General features: G+C 42.8%; 1 protein-coding gene and 1 pseudogene across 7 annotated transcripts in view; one reads left to right on the top strand and one right to left on the bottom strand.

Annotated features, from left to right (window-relative positions):
• The window catches only part of Veph1 (ventricular zone expressed PH domain-containing 1), a 254,919-nt gene that overhangs the window by 63,006 nt on the left and 165,496 nt on the right, over positions 1 to 26,417 (bottom strand). The window lies entirely within an intron of this gene.
• On the top strand, positions 25,009 to 26,331 carry Hnrnpa1-ps44 (heterogeneous nuclear ribonucleoprotein A1, pseudogene 44; annotated as a pseudogene).

Raw genomic sequence — 26,417 nt, forward strand, 5'->3', positions numbered from 1 at the left:
TTATGCTAGACTATAAAGAAGATGGGTGTGTGTGTGTGTGTGTGTGTGTGTGTGTGTGTGTGTGTGTGTGTGTGTGTGTTCCTGCATAGTTAGGGCTCTCTGAGAATTTTTTTATGACTGACTAGAAAGTGAGACACCAGGGTTTTATTTTCTTAGAAGTGTTTATGATTCAGTGTGGGGATGAGACCAAAGACCCTGGAGAGGTCCTTGTCTGTTTGGGTGTCCAGTAGGGACTTTGGTCTCATCTTTTCTCTGGAAAGAGTTATGTATATTAACGAAGGGCAAAAGTAAGAACCGAAGCCTCTTTCCAAGGAGGATAGATTTTCCTTCCCTCCTGTTTGTTGTAAATGACCTTCCTACATAAAGGGCCAGAATCTCCTTTCAGGTTCTTGAGTGTGGTACAGACCCAATAATGTGTTGGATGACATCTGGTTCTCATCGTGTTGCCTCGGGGCTAACAACAGAAACCAAAAGGAACTGGCAAGGATATTTGCTCTCAGAAAATAATAATCTGCTCAACTCCAGAAACTTGGTTTCATGAGATATTAAACATTTTATATTATGCATATCCTTAATGTCATTGGGTTCTGCCAAAGCGCTTTCCAGAATGACCTTCAAGTTTACATTTCTACCAACTGAACACCAGGGTTCTTTTTCCACCTCGCAATTGGGAAGCCTTTTCTAGGCTCAGAGTTTTCCGGGAAAATAAGAATGAATGTTTTGTCTCATGTCTGAATAGGCTTTTGTGGACCGTAACTGCATGGGATCTGATTGTCTCAGGTGCTTGCAATCGTCTGCAATGACTTCTTAAGTAGCTGCTTCTTAAAACCAGCCACGCTTCTAGAAAGAACATTTTGTTCTCCCTCATTACTGCCTTTTGATGGAGAGAAATGTTACAGGTTCTGGGAATCACAACAACCATTTTTAGGTGCCAACTATTTTAATATGCCAATTCATGTCAATGTTTGATCAACATCTAGCTTTAAGAATTATATTAAGAATTAAAGCACACCTTTAATCCCAGCATTCTCAGTGGCAGAGGAATGTGTGTCTTTGTGAGTTCCAGGCCAGTCTGGTCTACAGAGTGAGGTCCAGTTTAACCAGTGCTACACAGAACAAGTTGTCTTGAAAAATAACAGAGTTGTTCATAAGGGGTCTCGAGCCCCTTCGAGCTCTTCCAGTTCTTTCTCTGATTCCTTCAACGGGGGTCCTATTCTCAGTTCAGTGGTTTGCTGCTGGCATTCGCCTCTGTATTTGCTGTATTCTGGCTGTGTCTCTCAGGAGAGATCTACATCCAGTTCCTGTCGGCCTGCACTTCTTTGCTTCATCCATCTTGTCTAATTGGGTGGCTGTATATGTATGGGCCACATGTGGGGCAGGCTCTGAATGGGTGTTCCTTCTGCCTCTGTTTTAATCTTTGCTTCTCTATTCCCTGCCAAGGGTATTCTTGTTCCCCCTTTTAAAGAAGGAGTGAAGCATTCACATTTTGATCATCCATCTTGAGTTTCATGTGTTCTATGCATCTACCAACCTCATATTTTAGTGTGTCTTATTATGTAACCCAATGCCAAGCAACCAGAGCTTCCAGGGACTAAGCCACGACCTAAAGACTATACATGGACTGACCCTGGACTCTGACCCCATAGGTAGCAATGAATATCCCAGTAAGAGCACCAGTGGAAGGGGAAGCCCTGGGTCCTGCTAAGACTGAACCCCCAGTGAACTAGACTGTTGGGGGGAGGGCGGCAATGGGGGGAGGATGGGGAGGGGAACACCCATAAAGGAGGGGAGGGGGAGGGATTAGGGGGATGTTTGCCCGGAAACCGGGAAAGGGAATAACACTCGAAATGTAAATAAGAAATACTCAAGTTAATAAAAAATAAAAAAAAAAGAAAAATAACAAAGAACAATATCACAGAATGAATTATTTTGTTGCTGTTAACTACTTGAAGTAATAACAAAAAAAATAAAGAAGATAAAACTGATTCTAGTGTGTCAAGAGATGGCTGAGCAGTTAAGAGTGCTGCGGCTCTTCCAGAAGAGCAGAGTTTGGTTCCCAGAGTCCCCATTGGTCACTCTCTCCTGGAGTCCATTGACACCTGTACACATGTGACATGCATTCATAAACACACACACACACACACACACACACACATACACACACACAGGGAGAGAGACAGACAGAGAGAGAGACAGGGAGAGAGACAGGGAGAGACAGAGCTTAAAAAACAAAATGATATCAGTGCTAACAGTACCCCTACAACTATGGGGAACACTCGTAAAACTCACCAGGCTTTCTGTAAGAAATGTTGCAAGCACACCCCACAAGTGGCAGAGTACATGAGGGGTAAAGATTCTCTGTATATCCCAGGCAAGCAGCATTATGACAGAAGCAAAGTAGCCTCAGTGGGTAGACTGAGTCTATCCTCAGCAAAAAGACTAAAACCACGAAGCAGCCAGTGTGTGTTGAGTCAAACTGCAGATTGAAGAGGATGCTGGCTATCCAGGGACAGCATTTCAAACTGGAAGGGGTAGGAGATAAAGGGCCATGGGTTCTTTAGACAGAAGGCCCTGCATCTATGCTTCTAGAATTCTAAATATCTTCTTTTAGTCATTCAACAGACAAAGCTCAGAGCTAAGCAAAAGCGAGGTAACTGTGATGGAGGCAGAAGCCAGTAGCAGGACGACTACCATGTGGATAAGAACTGGATTCGGCTAACTAAGGGTGATTTACACAATAGGCACTGATAGAGATGCTAAAATGGGAGGATCTACACGAATAAAGATACTTTAAACATTATTATTATTATGAGGATTAGTGAGTGGTGTATGTGCATAAGGGCATACATGCCCATATGTGGAGGTCAGAGAACTATTTTGTAGAGCTGTTTCTCATCTTCCCCTTGTGGGGATCTAATTCATATCACCAAGCTAAAAAGCCAAGCCCTTTACATTTTGAGCCATCTCACTGGCCCAGCAAGAAACATTTTAAAACAAAATGCTAAGTGTAGAATTAAAGCCCAAACAGTGGTATGAAAATACTTATGGATGCCACACAAGTCAGCCCCAGGAGAGCATCTCTGATCACTTCCTTTCGTAGAGGTTGATACTTGAAGCAACTATCAAAGAAAGATAAACATTTTCTTTCCTTCCTTCCTTCTTTCCTTCCTTCCTACCTTTCTTTCTTCCTTCTTTCTCCCTTCCTTTCTTTCTATTATGTTTTATTGGATATTTTTTCTTTACATTTCAAATGTTATTCTCTTTCCTGGTTTCCTGTCCATAAGCCCCCTATCCCATCCCCCCTCTCCCTTCTTCTATGAGGGTGTTCCCTCTTCCCAACCACCCCCCTTTTCTACCTCCCTGCCCTGACATTTCCCTTCACTGGGGAGTGGGGTCCAATCTTGGCAGGACCAAGGGCTTCTCCTTCCATTGGTGCCCAACAAGGCCATCCTCTGCTACATATGCAGCTGGAACCATGGGTCTGTCCATGTGTACTTTTTGGGTAGTGGTTTAGTCCCTGGAGCTCTGGTTGGTTGGTATTATTGTTCTTATTGGGCTGCAAACCCCTTCAGCTCCTTCAATCCTTCCTCTAACTCCTCCAATGGGGACCCTTTTCTCAGTTCAATGGTTTTGCAGTTAGCATTTGCCTCTGTATTTGTCATGCTCTGGCTGAGCCTCTTAGGTGACAGCTATATCAGGCTCTTGTCAGCATGTAGTTCTTGGCTTCATCAATAGTGTCTAGGTATGGTGGCTGTATATATATGGGCTGGATCCCCAGGTAGGGCAGGCTCTGAATGGTCATTCCTTCAGTCTCTGCTCCAAACTTTGTCTCCATAAGATACACACACACACACACACACACACACACACACACACACACACACACACACATATATATATATATATATATGAGACAGAGAAGGCCCAGTGACTGCAGATGCTTGAGGAGTGATGGATGTGGTTTCAGATATCAGAGCCCATGGAGCTGGAGTTACAGGTGGCTCTGGATGAACAGATATGGCTTTGACTACAGAGTCATTTTCTCAAATTGAAGGCTTTACCTAGTTCTTCAACCTCAGAGACAAAGAAACAGGCACCAAATGCAAATTATTTCTTTTTTTTTTTTTTTTTTATTAACTTGAGTATTTCTTATATACATTTCGAGTGTTATTCCCTTTCCCGGTTTCCGGGCAAACATCCCCCTCCCCCCTCCCCTTCCTTATGGGTGTTCCCCTCCCAACCCTCCCCCCATTGCCGCCCTCTCCCCATAGACTAGTTCACTGTGGGTTCAGTCTTAGCAGGACCCAGGGCTTCCCCTTCCACTGGTGCTCTTACTAGGATATTCATTGCTACCTATGGGGTCAGAGTCCAGGGTCAGTCCATGTATAGTCTTTAGGTAGTGGCTTAGTCCCTGGAAGCTCTGGTTGCTTGGCATTGTTGTATTTTTGGGGTCTTGAGCCCCTTCAAGCTCTTCCAGTTCTTTCTCTGATTCCTTCAATAGGGGACCTATTCTCAGTTCAGTGGTTTGCTGCTGGCATTCGCCTCTATATTTGCTGTATTCTGGCTGTGTCTCTCAGGAGCGATCTACATCCGGCTCCTGTCGGTCTGCACTTCTTTGCTTCATCCATCTTGTCTAATTGGGTGGCTGTATGCAAATTATTTCAAATGCATTCTTTTTGTCTTTCTTTAGAAAACAAAGCAGACTTAATTCCACTCTTAGGTAGTAACAGAGAATGGATTGAATGACAAGGGGGTTTACTTCAAATAAGGCTTCTAGGGGTGGGGATGCACCAGTATAAAGGACAGATTTGGAGCAAGAGGATCAGAATTCACAACCCGCCATTCACCGGCATTCTCAAGAAATCATCCTTATCCCCTTGAGGCTACCAATGTGCCATTCCAATTGCATAATCCTGTGACCCCTGAACTTCAGGGAGGAGCTGCCACAGCAGTCATGAGTAATCATAATACTTTGAAAACTGTAGAGAAATAATAAATGTATTGAAAATGTCTTCTAAAAATGAAGCCAAGCCTCTTTTCCATATATTAACAAATAGTGCTTTGGATCTTTGAGCTAAATAAGCTGAAGCAATTTTTTTTTTCTGTAAGGACTGACTTGCTTAAGAAACACTGATGCTAGGTGCCCGAGAAACATTTAATTTTTCTAAAAGCAAGACATAGTTATCTGACTGTTTTTGTTGGTTGGTCGTCAGGCCTGGGAGCAGGGGAGGTAATGGGATGCCGACACAGAAGGCTGTGAGGAACATGCATGTTTCAAGGGGCCGTAATGACACGCACATGGTTTGACGGGGCTGTAATGAGGCGGACAAATAGAAAAGCACCCAGAGATGTGCATCGGTGGTGATGTAATGAGATGCATAAATGCATGATGAGGGTAATGACTAAGGCATGGGGGCATGATGCGATTTGTAAACGGGAGCTTTAAATGGGGAGGGTGGGAAGGGCGGCCCAAGATGAGAAGCAGAGGGAAAGGCTGCGGTGCGGTGCCGTGCCTGAGTGGAGGAGCTAATCACATGTGCATGATGAGGAGGTAATGAGCTAAGAATGAGGTGGGATAATGAAGTTCACAGATGGAGGGTGTAATGAGCTGCGTGGAAGGGGTTGGTGGGGGTGGGGAGGCAACAAGCATAAAAGGAAGGATTTAATACCAAGAAGAAAGAGATGGCACAAAGAGATTCGGGGACTGAAAGGAGGTGCAGAGAAACGGGATGCTGGGGAAGAGATGGAAATAACAAGATGAGCCAATTAGCACTCTAATGAGATGCCAACATGAAAGGGCTCGCTGAGGTGTGTCCATTTAGGGAATAATTAGACACCCACACAGGACGGCTGTGAAGGACCCAGGTTCTGATGGGAGACACAGATCAGAGGATTTAGTTCTTACGAAGGCTGGGAAAACTGAAGAAAGAAAAAAAATCTAGAAGAGGCCTCAGAGGTATTTTAATCAGAAAAGACACGACAAAGCAGGTGATTTTAAAAATAGCATCAAGGTTTGTTTGTGAAGAGATGGGTTTATGGCTGCTGTGCATAGGGCCCTGTTCTGGGCCAGGCACTCTTCTCAGTGTTTCAGAGACAATATGCACACACTGCACCTTCCTATGAAGCCCATGATGGAAGGAGCTCATTTCTAGTTTGAAAATATGAGCTGCCGTTCGGGGACTCCATCTGCACATTAACATATGGGTGGTGGATACGGGAGTGCGGTTAGCTGGATTACTACAGCCTTTGCCTCCATGTCCATGTTTTGGAAGATCTGTGGCTGACATCTATCAGGATCAACTAGTGTCCTGGTTACTTTTCTGTCACTGTGATAAGACACCCAAACCAAGGCAACTTATAAAGGAAAACATTTAACTTGGGGCTCATGGTTGCAGAGGCTTACAGTCCATAGCCATCATGACAGGCAGTATGGCAGTAGGCAGGCGGGGAGCTGGGACAGTAGCTGAGTGCTCACATCCTTACCTGAAAGTAGGAGACAAAGAGCTAACTGGAAATAGCCTGTGCTTTTGACACATCAAAGTTCACCCCCAGTGACAAATCTCCTCCAACAAGACCACACCCTCCAATCCTTCCCAAGCAGTTCTACCAACTGGGGACCAAGTATTCAAGTATATGAGTCTACGGTGGCCATGCTCATTCAAATTGACATACTTGGTTGAGATGCAGAGAAACAGTGACACACGTTCACCCCAGTGAGTGTGCCATTTGCAGAATCGGCAGAAGCTTCAGGAACTGGTATTACTCTTTAGCTACTTTTTGTTTATTGGTTTTGTTTTGTTTTCTGTATCATAGGCTGGTCTTGAACCCCTTATGTAGCCAAGGACTATGTACCCTGGACTTCTGATCCTCTACTGCCATCTCCAGAGTGCTAAGATTTCAGGTGAGCAGCACCCTGCCTGTTGGTTTCTATGGTGCTGGGGACTGCCACAGGGTCTCTTGCATGCTACCAGCTGAGCTCCAGCCTCAACCTGGCGTTTGAAGTAGCTTGGGACATACTCAGGGAGATCAGAGCTAGCTGGTGCTGACCTAATGCTGTCCTCAGTTCCAGGGAGAAGAAGGCTCTGTAAATGTGACACACTTGGGCTTACTACCAGGAGCACAGTCTTGACAGGAGTCAGCAGATTCTGTCTTTAGAGGCATCAAGTGATTCCATGAACTGACATTTAGCATGCAGGTTTTTTCCTCTCTCTCTCTTTTTTTTTTTTTTTTTTTGGTTCTTTTTTTCCGGAGCTGGGGACCGAACCCAGGGCCTTGCGCTTCCTAGGTAAGTGCTCTACCACTGAGCTAAATCCCCAGCCCCTTTTTCCTCTCTTTTTAAGACAGGTCCTCTTCTTTTAAGATTGATATTCAATAGAAACACTGAGTTAAATTGAATATAAAAATAAAAATGTACTGAAAATAACTGATTCTAAGAAATATTTATTTCCAGAATTTAAATAAAACAGGGCTCCTTCCATATTTGTATAATTGTTCCGAGCAAGGCTAGAAGTGTTCTTCGAATCATGTTTGCCAGGTCACAGGAAACTCAGGGTTCTAACGCTAAAAACAAATGCCACTGAGTTCTTTTTCCTTGCGTGTCTGTCATCGAGATGTGTAGATTGGCCCCATCTTTCAGGGACAAAGTAGAATTTACATCTCGAAATGAGTGTAAAACCCAAGTGAGTTCTCATATTTAGGTGCACAGGATCTAAACCAAACCAAACCAAACCAAACCAAACCAAACCAAACCAAACCAAACCAAAACATAACAAAACAAGATGCTAATCCTTTGAGCCTTTTTTTAAAAAACTTTTTCAGGAGTGTTCTCAAAGGATTTTTTATTACAGAATAAGAGAATACAAGAAACACGTTTTGTTGCTTATATGAAGCCTATTTTCATTTGTGAACATGTGAGAGTACATGGGCATATGGGCATATGTGTGTGTCCATGGGCATGTCTCTGTGTGCACGCACTTGTGTATGGGGGTTTTGTTTGTGTCCAAGGAGCAGGTAGAATCCAGAGGGTGCTCGGGAATGTTGTTTCTCAGGTGCTGTCTACTTCTACTTGGAGACAAAAGTCTCTCACTGCCCCAGCATTCCTCAAGTAGGCTATTCTCACTGGCTAAGCATCCTGGAGGGTCTCTCTACCTCTGCCTTCCCAGTGCTGGGATCACAAGCCTATGTTGCCATGCCTACTGTTTCAAAGGTGTGTTCTGAGAATTGAACTCGGGCTCACGCACTTTTCCAATTAAACTATCTTTCCAGGACCGTGGTTTAGTTTTTACTGAGACATATTCAGATTGAGCAGTTTCCTTTTATAATGTATCTGGGCACAGATACGTTTTAGTTTATTTCTGAAAATAAAACTCATTCCCAAATGGTGACACTTTTTTATTAAGTTCTATAATATACAGGCACAGCGGCTGTTGGGAAATGCAGACATCAATGGGAAGACCTCAGTCCGACAGCTTATGAGAGGCATAGAGGCATTAAAATGAAGTGATTCCTCAGTATGCTGAATGCTTTCCTGACATGTTTAAGGTTAGGGGGACATGGCTGAGGGGATCATTTTGTCTGGAGGAGACTTCCAGAGGAGTTGTAATACCATAGCACTCCCTACCATTTATTGAGCCCTGACTATCAGCCACACACTTCCCAAGGATTTTGTACACATTGTCTCTTAAATCTATAACATCCCTGTGGTTTTCTGCAGTCTGCATGTAAAGAAGCTGAGGCACAAGGCAATAAAAGAGCGAGTAAGTAAATGCTAGGGGCAGGAGTCAGGTTTGGGTCCTATATGTTTTGTCATCAAACTATGATGGTGCATTAAGTCTGATTAGTGCCTAGTGCTTGCAAGAGCTTACACACTACCCAAGAGAGCAGTGGGGAGATCCTCTCTGCTCTCATAAAGTAGAGAGACTTTATGCTTGCACTAATCACTTAGCAAGCAGTGCAAACCTCCATTGGGTTAGAGCGGACATTCCAGAGGGACTGCGTACCTCTGTTCCCTTAGGAATAGAGTTATTTTGTTAACTATTTGTGAAAGTTAAAAAAAAAATTCCTTGGCTGATGCAGAACATCTGGCTGACTGTGAAGGAATGTTCATGACAGTAGTAAAATCGACATGCTTCATTATCAGCCTGGCTTGAGAAACTCGGAGGAAATATGATATGATGATAGATCTGGATAGCAGGTAACTGAGAAAACACTTCTACGCTATCTTAGCAATAATTTAAAGCAAATGCACGGGATGAGAAAAGCATGTATGGACAGCGAGTAGATAGAAATGATAGTGTATTTTATTAGACTAGTGCAAGGATAACGGTGTTCTAAAGGGGATAAGAGTATTCAGAAACAAGGATGGTAAAACAACAGATCAGTGCATAACAATGAAAAGAATCTGTTTTTGGATAGTGAATAAACTGTCATTTAGTCAGATTCATTGTGGCTACAAAATCATATGTCACCGCTTAGCATAATGGCTCACGAGGACAGAACTGTTTAATAGGGACCCCGAAGGATAGCTGTCAAGGGAGAGGAGTAATACAGTTGAAGGCAGAGACAGTTTAGTGAGGCAAGAGTCAGGATCTGGCTGGATTTCCAAACTCAATGGTCCCAAAGGCATCCATTACAGGCATGCTGGTAGAAATGTCTAAGGGCTGTATTCTTCCTTTTAAAGACTCCTCACTTTCAAGCCTCGCTTCCTATGCCCATCATGTTAACTGCAGATGAATACGTGCTGGGCTGTGGTGGTGGAGCATTAGCCCATTGATGCTGTGTACATGTTTACACCATGTAAGGCTTACATGTGTACACCATGGTAAAACCTACCTGGTGTTAAGCTATGGCTTGCCCAACTACCTCACAATGAAAGCCCCATTTATACAGTGTGGCGAGAACATGTTGTGGCTGGGTAACTCATCTACCCCTCTTCCCCAGTGCCTATCTTGCTAATCTTGACTGGGATCATAATCGCTTGTGTGCTTGCTTTCAAAGTCAATCGCAGGGTATTTGCTGAGCCTGGGAGGGGAAGCAGAGGACTCACTCAGAAAACAACGAGTCCTCACCTCTGATCTAAAGACTATGCATGCATTTCCCAAACTGGTTTGCAGGTAAGCACATACTTTCCTTTCAGTAGTTTGAACTTTTAATTTTGGGCTGTGTCTTTACCTTTTATCGTTTCAAAACTGCATCTCTCTTAGCTGGAGACCCAATGCACTTCAGACCCGACCGGCTGATCATAGCTGGACAAACAGCCTAGATCCAACTGGGTGCTCCTCAGTGCCCAGCAGCCCCATTACATTCCTTCGGGATTTTCCTCTGTGGCTGAGTGATAGTTTATCTCACACACACATGCGCATATGTGCAGGCATACACAAACGTATTTTCTTCATTCTCCCTCTTAGTTCTGACAAACCAGCCTGCCTCCATTTCAAGCTCAAAAGCCATCTTATAGTAAAGAAAAAATAGATGTATTTCTGTTTGTGATTACATCTGCTTCTATAGGATTGGGCTATGCTTCACCTGTAACCTTAATTACAAATGATTCTGTATTGCTGTTTCAAGAAAGGGAAACCTTATGTGTTTGTTCCAAATAAACATTTTGCTACCTTTGTCTCAAAAGGTTGTTATGACTACTTGTTGTTATGACTACCGTTATGTTCAACTTGCAATCATGTCTTAGTTTCAGAAGGTCTTTAAGACTAGCTTGCTATGCTTATGTTTTGTCCCTGTAAGCCCCCTTTGCCCACCAGATTTTTCACTTGGAAACCTCTTAACCCTAGGTTATAAAATCCTTGTCTTCCCCACATTTTATGCTGGCCTCTTGTAACCCACCTTAGAAGGATGTAGCCCATGTACAGCAAATAAAAAGGTGTGCCTTAATTAATTGCTTGATTTAATTGATTTGGCCCTGATGGTTTGGTCAATAATCTTTCTCCCTCCATCTTTGGGATCCACAGTTCCTAGCTGTAGCCCTCATTTTCTTTATCCCTTAATCCCTGGATGAGTGACATAACTTCTTCATATGGGCACTTGTTCACAACCCCTTTCATGATCCTACAAACTGGATATTGTGAATAGGGCAGCAACAACACAGGGCAGACATCTCCAGGTAGACTGACATCACTTTCTCTGGTGATACACCCAGACGCCGGAGAGCAGAGTCCTATGGAAAATCTAGCTTTAGTTTTCAGAGGAGTGTCCCTACTGCTTCTCTTAATGGCTCTGCCAATCTGTGTTCCCACCAATGGTGCCTAGGAGTCCCCTTTTCTCCATACCCTATCCCGAATATAACCTAGGTGAGATGATATCTTCTTGTAGTTTTGATTTGCATTTCCCCGATAGTTAAAGACATTGTGCATTTTACCCTTTTAAATTGTTATCATATTAAATTTTTTCTTTTCAGGGCTGGCTAGATGGCTCCATGAGTAAAGGAATTCCCTCTAAGTCTTATCCCCTGAGTTCAATCCTTAGAACTTACATGGTAGAAGGAGAAAGCGACTTCTGATAATTGTCCTCTGATCTACCTATGTACCCTGTGACATGTTCTCTCCCCTCCAAAAAATGTGATAAAACTTTAAAAACATATTTTGAACATGTTTTACAATAAAAGCACACTGAAGATGTGCTCACAAGTATGTTTTTGTTGATTGTTCTAAATGGGACATTTGATAAATTTGGAGGAGAAGTTCTAATATATCAAATGTTCCCCTCCTCTCCCTCTTCCTCTCTGTCCTCCCTTTCCCACTCCCTACTTCCTCCTCCCCACCTCCTCATTATTTTGGTTTTTAGTTTCAGGGCCTTTGCAAAACATTAGTCAGGAAAGCTTGCCTGAAATCCATTAGAGGTTAGTAATTTGTACATTTTATTGAAGGTGCAGTTTCATTTGTGGCCAAAGTAGTAAGGTGTGTTAGCACACACTTGTAATCACAGAACACGATATATGGAGTCAGGAGCATCAGAAGTTCAAGGACAGTCTCAGCTAAATAAATCTGAAACAAGCCTGAGCTACAGTCGATCCTGTCTCAAAGGCAAAGAAGAAAACGTATTTAAAACCCTAAGTTCTATTGCTTTATACAGGTACACATTAAAGTTTACTTAAAGAAAATCCACTAGCGTAGGTGAAGTCTATTATAAAGTGATTTTATTAAGGGGAAGGAAAATCAATGGATTTATTGAAGGAATGAAGACCTCCACGGAGCACCTGGAGAGCGCTGTTAGTAATTCCATTCATGCTTGTATGTCTATTCCTTTGAGGAGAGCAAAGCACAGATTACCAGAGAGCCGGACATCTGGGGGATTGCCAACAGTCCAGAAGCAGAGCACTGGGGTCTTTATTGATACACATGACCCAGTTCCCAAAGCACGGGGAATCCTACATGCCACAGAAATGCGGTCTCCAAAACTATGCTCATTATGGAAACAAAAACATTTAAATGAAATTTGCTGCTGAAATGAAATTTCTAAAAAATGCATCCCATCTGGCTGCCATTTGGAGTTTTGTTTTTTGAACATGTTGCTTCAGACACACCTGACAGTTCCCAGGGTAGCTGGTCAGAGGGTTGAAGCATAAATAAAAGGGAAGCTGCGATCCTGGGTGGAATAAAACAAGACCTTCCGATGCTCCCAAGGGCTTAGATGAAGTGTCTTAAATTATGCTGTTAATGCGTTTGAATAGGTAAATGCACAAATAAGTAATTAGTGGGCTTACGCACAGGATGCAATGTTCAGACCCTCCTGTGAAATTTAAGTGTGTGTGGGCAAGGTAAATGATGAGCAGCTGGCCTCCAGGGACGGCAGTGTGACATGTGCCAGAAGCAGGTTAAGGTGTCAAATCTCCCTTTCAGAACAACCAGGTGGGAGTAGGAGTTTGAGATCTGAGAAGCTTAGATATAGATATATGAGGGACTTGAGTCTATGAGCTCAGAACCAGGCAAAACAGGAAGGTTTTATTTATATATATATATATATATATATATATATATATATATATATATATATATATATATATATATATATAAAACAGAGGTAAGGTTAAAACCATCAAAATAAGAAGTAACTGAGTCTATTCAGAGAAACTGTGGAAAACTGTTCATTCAGTGATTAAGCTGCTGCTAAACCTCATGGAGGCTGGGGCCAAGGGTCTGGAGAGAACAGGATTCAAAAACTGAATGCTCATTTAGGTGCAACTGTCTGCTGCTCTCTGACCACGAGGGAGCTATCTGGGAGGACAACAGGCTGAAATGAAGAGTTAAAAGTCTGGAGCAAGGGCTCCGTGGTTAAGAGGACCCTCTGTATTCCAGGGAATGACTATTTGCTTTTCAGTGCCTAGGTAAGCCTGCAACTCCAGCTCCAGTGGATCCAATGCCCTCTTTTGGCCACACTGGAACCCTCACAAACATGCCATATGTACATAGACACATAAATATAAATAAATTTAGTTATTTATAAACAAATAAAGTTAGGATTTAACAAGAAAAAGAAAAGAAGGGAATAGTACTATTTAGGAAGAATAGTGTAGTAAATAAGTATGCCCTTAAGTTCATAGGGTCATTTAAAACTGTTTTTGTTGTTGTTGAGTATCTACTGTATATTGACTGTGTGTGTGACTCTATCCATCTATCCATCATCTATCTATCCATCTATCATCAATCCATCATCTATCTATCATCTATCCATCAATCCATCATCTATCTATCTATCTATCTATCTATCTATCTATCTATCTATCTATCTTTCATCTATTTATCTATCTATCATCTATTTAGCTCTCTATCTATAATCTGTCATCTATAAAATCAATCAATCAATCAATCAATCAATCAGTTTATCTATCTCCATCTATACATAAACACAAATACAAGTTAAAAAAACGAGCTCATGTTGAGTGGTCTGAGACAGCTTCTCCATTAACCAGAGTTAACCCATTAACCCTTTGATGTGTGTGTGTGTGTGTGTGTGTGTGTGTGTGTGTGTGTGTGTGTGTGTCTATTGGTTACTCATATGTATGCACATGCACACAGGTGTATGTGTATACATGCATATGAAGAGAGGTCAGAAGACAACCTCAGGTACTGTGAGTTAGACTTTATCAACCTGATACAAGCTGGAGGTAACTGGAAGAAGAAATCTCCATTGAGAAAACACTTCCATAAAACTGGCCTGTATGCAAGTCTGCGGGGACATTCTCTTGGTTAATGATTGATGTGGATGGTGCTTCCCCTGGGAAGGTGGTCCTGGATCATTTTATATTTATTTTCTTTTTAAACAGAGAGAAGGACTTGAAGTTGGTTGCATGGGGAAGGCAACTGGGACGTGTTGGGGGAAGAGGAAAGAATTGTATGAAATCTCAAAAATAAAAATATTTTAGAAAGAAAAAGAAGAAGAAGAAAAGAAGTAAGGAAGTTAAGGAACAAGCCAGTAAACAGCATTCTTCTATGGCTTCTACTTCAGTTCCGGACTTCAGGTTTCTCCTTTGAGTTCCTGCCTTGACTTCCCTCAGTGGTGGACTGTGATCTGGACACGTAAGCCCAACAACCCTGTTCCTCTCCAACGTGCTTTTATCCACGGTCTTTATCACTGTGAGAGAAAGCAAACTAGAGCAGGGACCTTCTGCATGTTCTTTGAGACAGGGTCTCTCATTGGCCTGGAACATCATCAAGAAGGCTAGGCTAGGTGGTAGGTAGGGTCCAGGGGTTCAGCTGTTTTGCCTCCCAGTTTTCCATTCCTCAGATTACAAGCGTGTGCTCCTTTGCCCTGCTTGAATGGAGATCTTCCTGTTTTCAGCCTCCCAAGAAGCTGTGCCAGGCCTCTGTCACCAGATCTGGCTCACATTGCCTTTTAAAGGAGGCTGCACCTGAAAAACTGATCTTAAGCTTTGCTTAGGGCAGAGTATTTTTGTATTATGACACAAAACTTCCTTATGCTTAAGTGTCTTTTTCTGATAAACTTAATTATATTTAAGACTGTTGGAAAGACAGTGCCTCATTCACTCCTGTTGTCCAACTAATGATTATGTAGATTTTTCTTAACTACTTTTAATTGGATCTATCTGCTTTGATATTGATAGAATATTAAATCTCTATTTTTCATATCATTGCCATTTTGGGCATCTTGGTATTATCACAAATTTCAATTTTTGTCAATCTGGCCATTATAAACTTGCATAACATTAAAAATGTGTAAAGCAGTCACTTAAGTGATGATTGTCTCTGAACATCTTGTTCTTCATGACTTGGCCCTTTGAGGTTCACTGAAAGTATTTCAAGTATTTTCTACCAGCTTGTATATATCTTTAACTTTATTAAAGGATATCTAACTAGACAGAAATTAAATATTTTAGGTAGTTAAATTTATTCATATAATTTTTTTTAATGATTTTTAGGATCCAAGTCCATATTCTTCATGAGTTTTACTCACTTGTCCTAATTTTTTTCTTGTCCTGAAGTTATTAGATGACATTTGATATTTTCTTCTAATTAGTGTAAAGTTTCACTAATTAGGTCTTTAATTTATCTCCACAGTGTTTGATTTGGACCTAATTATACTTTTAAAAAATGACTTTTTATTGATTTTTTTATGAATTCCACACCATGCACCCAAATTCTACTTATCTCCCCATCTCTTTGCACCCACCCTTTGCTCTTGCAACCTTCCTCCCAAAATAAAATAAAATAGAATAAAAAAATCTTATCATGGAAGCTGCTGTACATCACAGTATGTCCCACAGTATACCCCCCATCTTTATTTGCAAGTGTTCATTGCAGTAAGTCATTGGTCTATTTCAAGGACTTTGGCTTCTAGATCACTCTGATATTCTATCGTTGTCTTGTGTCATGCAGATCCTGAATCTTTGGATCTGCAGGACTGGCTCCTTCACATGCTCCAACAATTCCTAGATGGAGTGGTGGTTTGAATATCCTTGGCCCAGGGAGTGGTACTAGTAGGAGGTGTGGGGTTGTTGGCAAGGGGCAGGGACAGCTTTCTTGCTCTTATATCTTTGGGGCCTTTCTTAATAGGGTCAGCTCTACTGTGCTGCCCAGGCAAGGTACAGGGCCCATTCTCCCTAGTGCTGCAGCCATTGACGGGCAGGGCCAGCTCCTCTGCTCCCATGACTTCAATGTCAGCTCTCTTGCCTGACATAGGAAGTGAGGGGTAGGAGGGCATCTATGCCTTGCCTAACCCACCTCATGGCAGATTAGGGGCAGTGCCAGCTCTTCTGAGTATAGTGAACAAAAGGGGGCAGGGACAACTTAGCACAGTACCTCAGACTGTCCAGATCAGGGACAACACAGGCCTGGGAAATCAACACAGATTATAGTTGCCACATGACCATGGACCCAGACATGGGCCCTGGCAGCACCATGAGCCCAAATATCCCCATGATCTCAGGTGGCAGCCCAGGCCACTCAGATCAGTGTGCTCTCCCCCAATCCCCAGCGGCACAACCCTCAGATATCCACATGGTCTCATATGATAGGCCAGACCATAGATATCTGCTTGGTCTTTGATGGTGACTCTGGCCACAGACATTGACTCAGCCCCCAACCCCCAGCTGCAGCAGGACCAGGGACTTAGAACTCACTATGGCCAACTCATATCTGTGTGTTTCTCACCTGTCTTTAGTTCCATCCTTCTCGACATTGTATAACCCTCCCTAACCCTCAGCTCTGCGTTCTTGCCTATCTCTCCATCACACACTTGTCTATCATAGTGGTGCCGTGGCAGGTGCTTGGCTGTCTTTTCAGTCACAGCAGACTGGACCACCAAATTCTGCTTTTTTGTGTGTTTTAAACTTTTTGATTCTTTGTGAGTTTCACATTTTGCACTCCAGTCTCACTCATCTCCCTGTTCCCTCATATCTGCCCTCTGCCCTTGAGACCTCCCCCTCAAATAACACACACACACACACACACAACGCAAAATCAATAAAACAAAACAAAGCATAGAAAGCATCTTGTCATAGAAGCTGTAGAGTGTCAGTGTGTCCCACAGTACATCCCTCTGTCCACGCATCTTCACTTGTAAATGTTCATAATAAGTCATTGGTCTGGTTCGAAGTCTCTGGCTTCTGTGACACCAGTACTGGACTCCTCCTGGTTATCCTGTTGTTGCCCTGTGTCATTGAGACCCTACAGCTTGGATCAGCAGGACTGGCCATTTCACATGCCCCAACTGTTCACGGATGTTGTGGATTTTGGGGTGGGCCAACTCAAAGCTCTGGATCTAAGCCTGGGTGGTAACTAAGCTGGTCAGGCTGCTGGCTCTCTCTTATTTGCTCCCGTATTTGGAAGGTGAGCTCTCCAGCACTACTCTGGCTAGGCCACCCAATGCAGTCATTGGCAGGAGGCAGGGTCATCTCTCCTGTTCTCATGCCCTCAGGCTGGCTCACCTACACTCATACTTCCCTGTGTGACTAGTCAGCTCCCCTGTGCTGCCTAGTTGAGGTGAGAGTCCTAATCTTGCAAGTGTTGCTACCAGTGAGGAACTGGGTCAGCTCTCTCACTCTCACACCCTTAGGGCTGGTTCACCTGTGACTTCACAATCAGGGCCAATTCCACTGTGTTGCCCAGGTGAAGTATGAGGCCCACTTTCCCAACAGGAAGAGGTAGGGATAGCTCTCATGATCTGGGAGCCACAGGTGGTGAGGGGCAAGGGTGGACAGGGCATCACCCCCCCACACCCACTCCACCTCATGGCAGATAAGTGGCTGGGCCAGCTCTCCTGTGCTCATGCTCACAGGCCTGCTTGTCTGTGCCCCCTCCACCAGGGTCAGCTACAAAGGGGCAGGGCCAGCTCATGTGTTCTCATAACTCTGGGGTCACCAATCCTGACTGACTCAAGTGGCATGAGTAAGGGGGTGGAGGGTGTGGAAAGCCGCAATAACATTCGCCACCACAAGATGGTGCTGGCTTCCACTGCGCCCTACGTGGAAACCCGGGATAGCATTCACCATTACAAGATGGTGCTGGCTTCCGCCGCGCCAGCCCGACTTCCTTTCAGGAAGTTAGCTGTGTGCGCATGTGCAAGAGTGTCTTCGTGCCAGGTCTTTGCCCACTCCGGGGCGTGCCTATGAGATCATGGGTAAGCGACCAATCAGGTGTGGATGCGCCGCGCTAGGGTGTATATAAGCCACGCCATGCTGGGGCCCCGGGTTCTCCTCTTCAAGATGTAATAAATGATTTGCTGCAGAAGGATCCTGGTGTCCGCGTGTGCGTTCCTGCTGGCGAGACGATAGCGTGGGACAGGAGGGCACTCAAACAGCTAGACTACCACATGTCCAGGCCTGCTCTCTTGTGCTCGCAGTCTCGGGGTTCATTCCCCTAAGCCTCCATAGCTCTCCTGTGCTGCCCAGATGAGGTGCAGGCCTAACTGTACATTTTAGTCTGTAAGTCACATCTCCTCACACTATTTTATAGATATTTAACTTTGAGCTGATCTGAAATCTTCCTTTTGTTACCCATATGAAATCCCATATGAATTCAAGGCTGGCTTTGGTCTCTGTTCTTTTCTTTTTGCTTTGAGATACAGTTTTGGTATGAATCATGCACGATTTAAAAAAGCCTCATGATTCTTCTGTGTCAGCCTCTCAAGTGCTGGGATTACAATGGTTACCACATGCCACTGTGTCTGTCTCAGACTCTTCCTGTTGGCTTCTGCTGCTGCTGCTGCTGCTGCTGCTGCTGTTGTTTTCTTTGAGACAGGGCTTCTTTGTGAATCCCTGGCTCTTCAGGAACTTTGCAGACCAGGCTGGCCTCGAACTAGATCTGCCTGCTTCTGCTTCCTAGGGCTGAGACTAAAGGTGTGCACCAACATTGCCTAGATTCAGACTCAACTCTTCCTTGCTGATTTACTTCTGAAGCAAAAAGAGCAATTCAGCATGGGTTAGAATAGGTTTTCTTTCACAACAGAAGAATTTCTGTCTTCTAGTGTTTTCTTACAATTCTTCTGTTTATTTACAAATTGGGTTCAATTTGTTAAATAGCATGAAGAAGCTGGGCCCGGTGGCCTAGGCCTGCCATCATAAGTGTTCTGGAGGCACAAGTATGGAAATTTTGAGTTCAAGGTCATTCTGGGCAAATTTAGTGAGATTCTGTCCCAAAATAAAAAGTAGAGAGAAGGCTGGGGTTTCATGCTCTTCAGTGTTAGAGGACTCACCCAGATGCACACACCCTCTGCTCAGGCCTCAGTCTCAGATGAACCCAAACAAAACCAGACCAGCAATAATAACAAAGTCAGAGCGAAGAAAATCTATTGCTGTTATGATTAGGAACAGCCATGTACTCATCTTTTCACCTTGAAAATGTTTTGTCATGATAATGATTTTTTATTTACGCTAATAACATCTTTTCAGTAATCCAGATATTCAAATCCAGGAATGTCTTTGTTAACATACAAAAAAGTTTGTTCATTCAATAGTTCATATCTATTGATTGTGGTTTGAAAGTTAAGTGTACTCCATAGAATCATGTGTTTGAACACTTGGTCCTTGGTAGAACGTGCTGTTTGGGAAGGTTATCAAACCTTTAGGAGGTGGAGCCTTGGTAGAGGAAATGAGTCACTGCATATGGGCCTTGTGGTTTAAAATCTCAGCCCCACATCTGATTATCTGTTTGCATCCTGATTGAATCTGCAGAGTACCCGCTGGTTGCCTGCTTAGAACCCAGCATCTTTCCTGAGGCTGATGGAATGTATTCCTTCAAACTGCAAGCCAGAGCGAACCTTTCTCTTTTCCATAGCTTCTTTTCAGGTATTTGGCCCAGAAATAAGAAAAGTAACAAACATAGTTTCATTGAAAACAAATAGTGCTGGTTCAACTGGAGGTCAGCATGTAGAAGAATGCAAATCGACCCATTCTTATCACCCTGTACAAAGCTTAAGTCCAAGTGGATCAAGGACCTCCACATCAAACCAGATACACTCAAACTAATAGAAGAAAAAGTGGGGAAGAGTCTCGAACACATGGGCACTCTGGAAAATTTCCTGAATAGAACACCAATGACTTATGCTCTAAGATCAAGAATCGAAAAACGGGACCTCATAAAACTGCAAAGCTTCTGTAAGGCAAAGGAAACTGTCATTAGGACAAAACAGCAACCAACAGATTGGGAAAAGATCTTTACCAATCCTACATTTGATAGACGACTAATATCCAAAATATACAAAGAACTCAAGACATTAGACTCTAGAGAGCCAAATAACCCTTTTTTAAAAATGGGGTACAGAGCTAAACAAAGAATTCTCAGCTGAGGAATATCGAATGGCTGAGAAGCACCTACAGAAATGCTCAACATCCTTAGTCATAAGGGAAATGCATATCAAAACAACCCTGAGATTCCACCTCACATCAGTCAGAATGGCTAAAAACTCAGATGTCAAGAGATGCTGTCGAGGATGTGGAGAAAGAGGAAGACTCCTCCATTGTTGGTGGGATTGCAAACTGGTACAAACACTCTGGAGATCAGTCTGGACTTTCCTCAGAAAATTGGACATTGCACTACCTGAGGACCCAGTTATACCTCTCCTGGGCATATACCCAAAAGATGCTCCAACATATAACAAAGACATGCTCCACTATGTTCATAGCAGCCTTATTTGTAATAGTCAGAAGCTGGAAAGAGCCCAGATGCCCTTCAACAGAGGAATGGATACAGAAAATGTGGTACATCTACACAATAGAGTACTACTCAGCTATCAAAAACAATGACTTCATGAAATTCATAGGCAGATGATTGGAACTAGAAAATATCATTCTGAGTGAGGTAACCCAATCACAAAAAAACACACATGGTATGCATTCATTGATAAGTGGCTATTAGCCCAAATGCTCGAATTACTCAAGATACACAGACCACATGAAACTCAAGAAGGATGACTAAAATGCAGATGCTTCACTCCTTCTTAAAAGGGGGAACAAAAATATCCATAGGAGGGAATAGGGAGGCAAAGTTTAGAGCAGAGACTGAAGGAACGGCCATTCAGAGCCTGCCCCACATGTGGCCCATATATATATATACAACTATCAAAACTAGATAAGATGGATGAAGCTAAGAAGTACATGCTGACAAAAACGGGATATAGATCTCTCCTGAGAGGCTCAGCCAGAACATGTCAAATACTGAGGCGAACGCCAGCAGCAAACCACTGAACTGAGAATGGGACTCCATTGGAGGAATTAGAGAAAAGTTTGAAGGAACTGATGGGGCTTGCAACACCATAAGAACAACAATGCCAACCAACCAGAGCTTCCAGGGACTAAACCACTACCAAACGACTATACTTGGATGGTCCCTGGGCTCCAACTGCATATGTAGCAGTGAATAGCCTTGTTGGGGCACCAGTGTAAGGGGAAGCCATTGGTCCTGCCAAGGTTGGACCTCTAGTGTCAGGGACTGTTGGTGGGGCAGTAATGGGTGGTAGATGGGTAGGGGAATACCAATATAGAAGGGGAGGGGGATGGGTTAGGAGGGTGATGGACAGGAAACTGGGAAAGGGAATGACATTTAAAATGTAAGTAAGAAATACCCAATTTAATAAAAATGGAAGAAAAAAATAAAGTAAAAAAATGTGGTTCCTGGACAATTAAAAAAAATCTTCTTACTGAATTTTCACGCTTAGGTCTTAAATCAGATCACATTATTATCCTTATCTTAAGTTCTAAAAATTAAATTGTCTTGTATTTTTCTGTATGCATGATCTCTTTGTCCACAATTTCTCTCTGTAAATCATCACCCCTGTCTTTCCCTAGCTTCTTTTGTGCCAATCCCTACAGCTCTGGCTTGGTTCTCTTGTCTTCCCATTAGATAGAAACCCCAGTAGAAGGATAAATGCTGAAAGTGATAGTGGGTATATTTTTAGGAACATGATCCAAAAACAAAGCTGAGGGAGGAGATTTCTGAGACCTTGTGAGAAAACTGCACGTAAACATGATAAGAGTTTTATAATCTTTGTCCATAGCATGGGTTGTTCTTGGAATGTGTTTTTGTGCTTTTCCCAGGTGTAGCAGATAGGAAAGAATTTACTTCAGCTGTTGTTATTCATATGCCTCTATGAAAAACATATTTTGCCATGTGGAGCTTGTCCTGTGAATATATATTTTACTCAGGGGACTTTTCTTGACCCTCAGAGTATAGATTGTCTGATGCTCTGTCTTAGTTATGGTTTCATTGTTATGAAGCAACACAATGACCCATGGTAACTCTTATAAAGGAAAACATTTAATTGGGGCTGGCTTACAGTGTCAGAGGTTTAATTCATTATCATCATGGCGGGAAGCATGGCAGCATCTAGAGAGATATGATGCTGGAGGAGCAGAGAGTTCTACATCCTGATGTGGAGGCAGAAGGAGATTGTCCCACTGGGCATGGCATGAGCATATGAGATCTCAACTCCCCCCACCCCCCACAGTGCACACTTCCTCCAACAAGGTCACACCTCTCAATAGTGCCACTCCCTATGGGCCAAACATTGATACACATGAATCTTTGACTAGGTATAGAAGCTGTGCCTATTCAAACTACCGCATGCTTTCAATAAAATTGGTTGTTGCAGGAGACTTTAGTCTGCTTCCCTTTAGACCCTGCTCTCCCAGGTTCATGTTGCCAACTAGGACAGTAAACAACATACCATTAATTTCTAATTACAGCAAATGTACTTACATTTTTCTGTATGTTTAAAGTTAGTTCTAGGGCTTGGATATTTATTATCTTTCTTGTATATTGTAAGGAAAATACTTAATTTCCCTTACATGTGATTATCCATTTTCCATTCCCATACTGTGTATGCATATTCCTGACAGCTTCTGGACTCAATAGTTTGCTCTATTTGTTTGTATGCTATTTCTTTTTCTATAGAAGTAAGGTGATTTTCTAATTATATTTTGAGGGTAGGGGTTGACACAGGGTTTCTCTGTGTAGCCATGGATGTCCTGGAACTCTGTAAACCAGACTAACCTCAAACTCAGATATCCACCTGTGTCTGTCTCCCAAGGGCTGGGATTAAAGGCATGTGCCAGCAACATCTTTCATTGCTGTATTTTAACATTTAGATTAGTCCTCTTTCACATTTTTCTCTTAAAATTCAAATTAGTCTCATTTGTTTATCTGACCATACATTTAAATTTTTTCTATTTCTACTACTACTACTATTAATGTGTGTGTGTGTGTGTGTGTGTGTGTGTGTGTGTGTGTGTGTGAAAATGCATGTGTACCTTGGCACATATGTGGAGGTCAGAAGACAACTTTTGAGAGTCAGTTCTCTTCTGCCATTGGTTCCTCAGGACATAAGGCCTACATTAGAACTTTTACACACTGATGGAGTCATCTTGTTGGTCCACTTTGACAATATTTTATCTTACTTCAAAGTCTTAGAAATCATACCACTAGAATTTAGAGTGAAGCAATTGACACAGTAGCTAACGTCGGAACTATTAACACCTTTTCATTAGTCATTATTCTCATTCAAGAACCTGGCCTATGTTCACTCAAATTCTGTTTCAATTCATGGGTCTGTGTCCTTGAGAAATTATTTTTTCTATATAATTAATTACTCATCTGTAAAATAGAAATGATGATGCATTCATCTCATAATGCTGGAATTGAGGGCCGAGAGTTCAACAGAGTGCTAATGTGCTCACCTGTGTGTGTGAAGTCCTTGTGAAAGAGGCAGAGTTGGACCTCAGACTTGGATTGTTTTTAGCTAGGGTCCAACACTAAAGACAGCACAAGACAGTGCTGGCACATTTGAAGTGCTCAGTGAGAGGCCATTATTATTGCTATTAGTATTATTTATTTCAATAGCATTCTTTTTTTTCTCACTCCCTTTTTATGCTTTTCCCTTTTTTTGCCCTTTGTGTTTTAAGACAGAGCAAAGCAGTACAGAATGGTACATGACTCCCTCTCCCCAACTTCCCAAGTGTTGGGATTATAAGCATTTGCTACCAACTGACTCTAAAAAGATTCTTTATTTCTACAGTATGTTAGTGTAATATTGATTCTTATCTTTTCATTTGCAAGAGTCTACTTGTCATTTCTAGACTGTTCTACATGCTCAGTCAGCCATGTTACTTCTCATGGCTGTAGTGAGCCAGGCATGTGAACTGACAGTCAACATCTCTGTCCCATGCTTGCAAACAGTACTAAATATTAACTGACAGTTTATACTCTGTTTCTATTTGAAAATTACATAAGAACATCTCCAATATTTTATCACTAAGCATAATTTTGCTTTGTTAAATATGCATAATCCTGGAATATTTCTGTTTCTAGTTAGTTACATTGTTTATTCATTTTAGCCAGTCAATATCATTGAATACCATTATGTGTTTGTGATTCTTTGGGTGTGAAGTGTATTTCTTGTATAAATCAAGTCTCATTAGGGAGACAGATTGTAACAATATGACTGAGAATGGCCCCAGAGTCACACATAATCTGCTTAAACCCCAAATTGGTAACTGCTTGGGAAGATTAGGAGATGTGGCTTGTTGTAGGAGGTGTGTCATTAGGGTTGGGCTCTGAGGTTTCAAAAGTCCACACCATTCCCAGTCCCTGTCTCTGTCTCTCTATCTCTCTGTCTATCTATCTGTCTGTCTCTCTCTGTCCATCTGTCTGTCTCTCTCTCCTCTTCTCTCTCCTCCTCTCTCTCCTCCTCTTCCTCCTCTTCCTCTACTTGTGGATAAGGATGCAAGCTCTCAGCTGTTCCAGTGCTCTACCACGATGGCCAGGAACTTTAACTCTCTGGAAATGTGAGCCCTCATACACTCTTTCTTCCACAAGTTGCCTTGATCACGGTCTGGAGGAGCTAAGACACAGACAATGACATTTGTTACAAACGTGATTAATACCAGCGTTGGAAGAGGCAAGTCTGGTCTCAAAATGGAGGACCATGATCCAAAGGAATCAGAACAGCTGAGGAAGCTGTTTATTGGTGGTTTATTGAGCTTTGAAACCACAGATGATAGCTTAAGAGAACATTTTTGAGAAATGGGGCACACTTACAGATTGTGTGTTAATGAGAAATCCCCAAACAAAACTTTGGTTTTGTGACCCAGTCTTGTGTTGAAGAGATGGATGCTGCAGTGTGTGCTCAGCCACACTGTGGTGGCTGACCAAAGAGAGCAGTTTCTAGAGAGTTCTGTAAAGCCTGGTGCCCATTTAATGGTGAAGAAATTTTTTGTTGGTGGCATTAAAGAGGATACAGAAGAATATAATCTGAGAGACTACTTTGAAAAGTATGGCAAGATTGAAACCATAGAAGTTATGGAAGACAGGAAGAGTGGGAAAAAGAGGATTTACTTTTGCAATTTCTAGTGATCATGACACAGTTGATAAAATTGTTGTTCAGAAATACCACACTATTAATGGGCATAATTGTGAAGTAAAAAAGTCCCATTCTAAACAAGCGACACAGTCTGCTGGATCACAGACAGGTAGTGGAGGTGGATCTGGCAACTTTATGGGTTGTGGAGGAAACTTTGGAGGTGATGGAAGAAACTTTGGTCATAGAGGAAACCTTGGTGGAAGAGGAGGCTACAGTGGTGGAGAGGATGGGAGCAGACATTGTTATGGAGGTGGTGTTGATGGATATAATGGATTTGAAGGTGATGGTGGCAACTATGGTGGTGATTCTCGTTACAGTGGTATAGGAAGCTGTGGTAGTGGAGGACCAGGATACAAAAACCAAGGTGGTGGATATGGTGGTAGTTATGGTGGAGGAGGAAGAGGAGTAGGAGCAGGAAGAGGAGGAGGAGCAGGAAGAGTAGGAGCAGGAAAAGGAGGAGCAGGAAAAGGAGGAGCAGGAAAAGGAGGAGGAAGAGGAGGAGGAAGAGGAGGAGGAAGAGGAGGAGGAAGAGGAGGAGCAGGAAGAAGAGGAGCAGGAAGAGGAGAAGGAAGAGGAGGAGGAGGAGGAGGAGAAGGAGGAGGAGGAAAGAATATGATGGTTACAATTAAGGAGGAAATTTTGGTGGAGGTAACTATGGTGGTGGTGGGAACTATAATGACTTTGGAAATTATAGTGGACAGCAACAATCTAATTATGGACCCATGAAGGGGGAGGGGCAGTTTTGGTGGCAGAAGCTCAGGTAGTCCCTGCGGTGGTGGCTATGGATCTGGAGGTGGAAGTGGTGGATACGGTAGCAGAGGGTTTTAAAATAAAACAGAAACGGCTACAGTTCTCAGCAGGAGAGAGAGCAGGAGTTGTCAGGGAAGCTACAGGTTACTTTGAGACAGTCATCCCACATGCATTAGAGGAACTGTAAAAATCTGCCACAGAAAGAATGATGATCCATGGTCAGAAAAGTCACTGTGGCTTAAACATGAAGCCCTTCTTGTTCAGGACACTCATAGCCACAGTTTGCAAACAGTGCAGCCATTGACTGGTGCAATGCAGTGTCAATTAGATGTACGTTCCTGAGGTCTTGT

The sequence above is a fragment of the Rattus norvegicus genome, chromosome 2 (assembly GCF_036323735.1).
Source record: "Rattus norvegicus strain BN/NHsdMcwi chromosome 2, GRCr8, whole genome shotgun sequence".
NCBI lineage: Eukaryota > Metazoa > Chordata > Mammalia > Rodentia > Muridae > Rattus > Rattus norvegicus.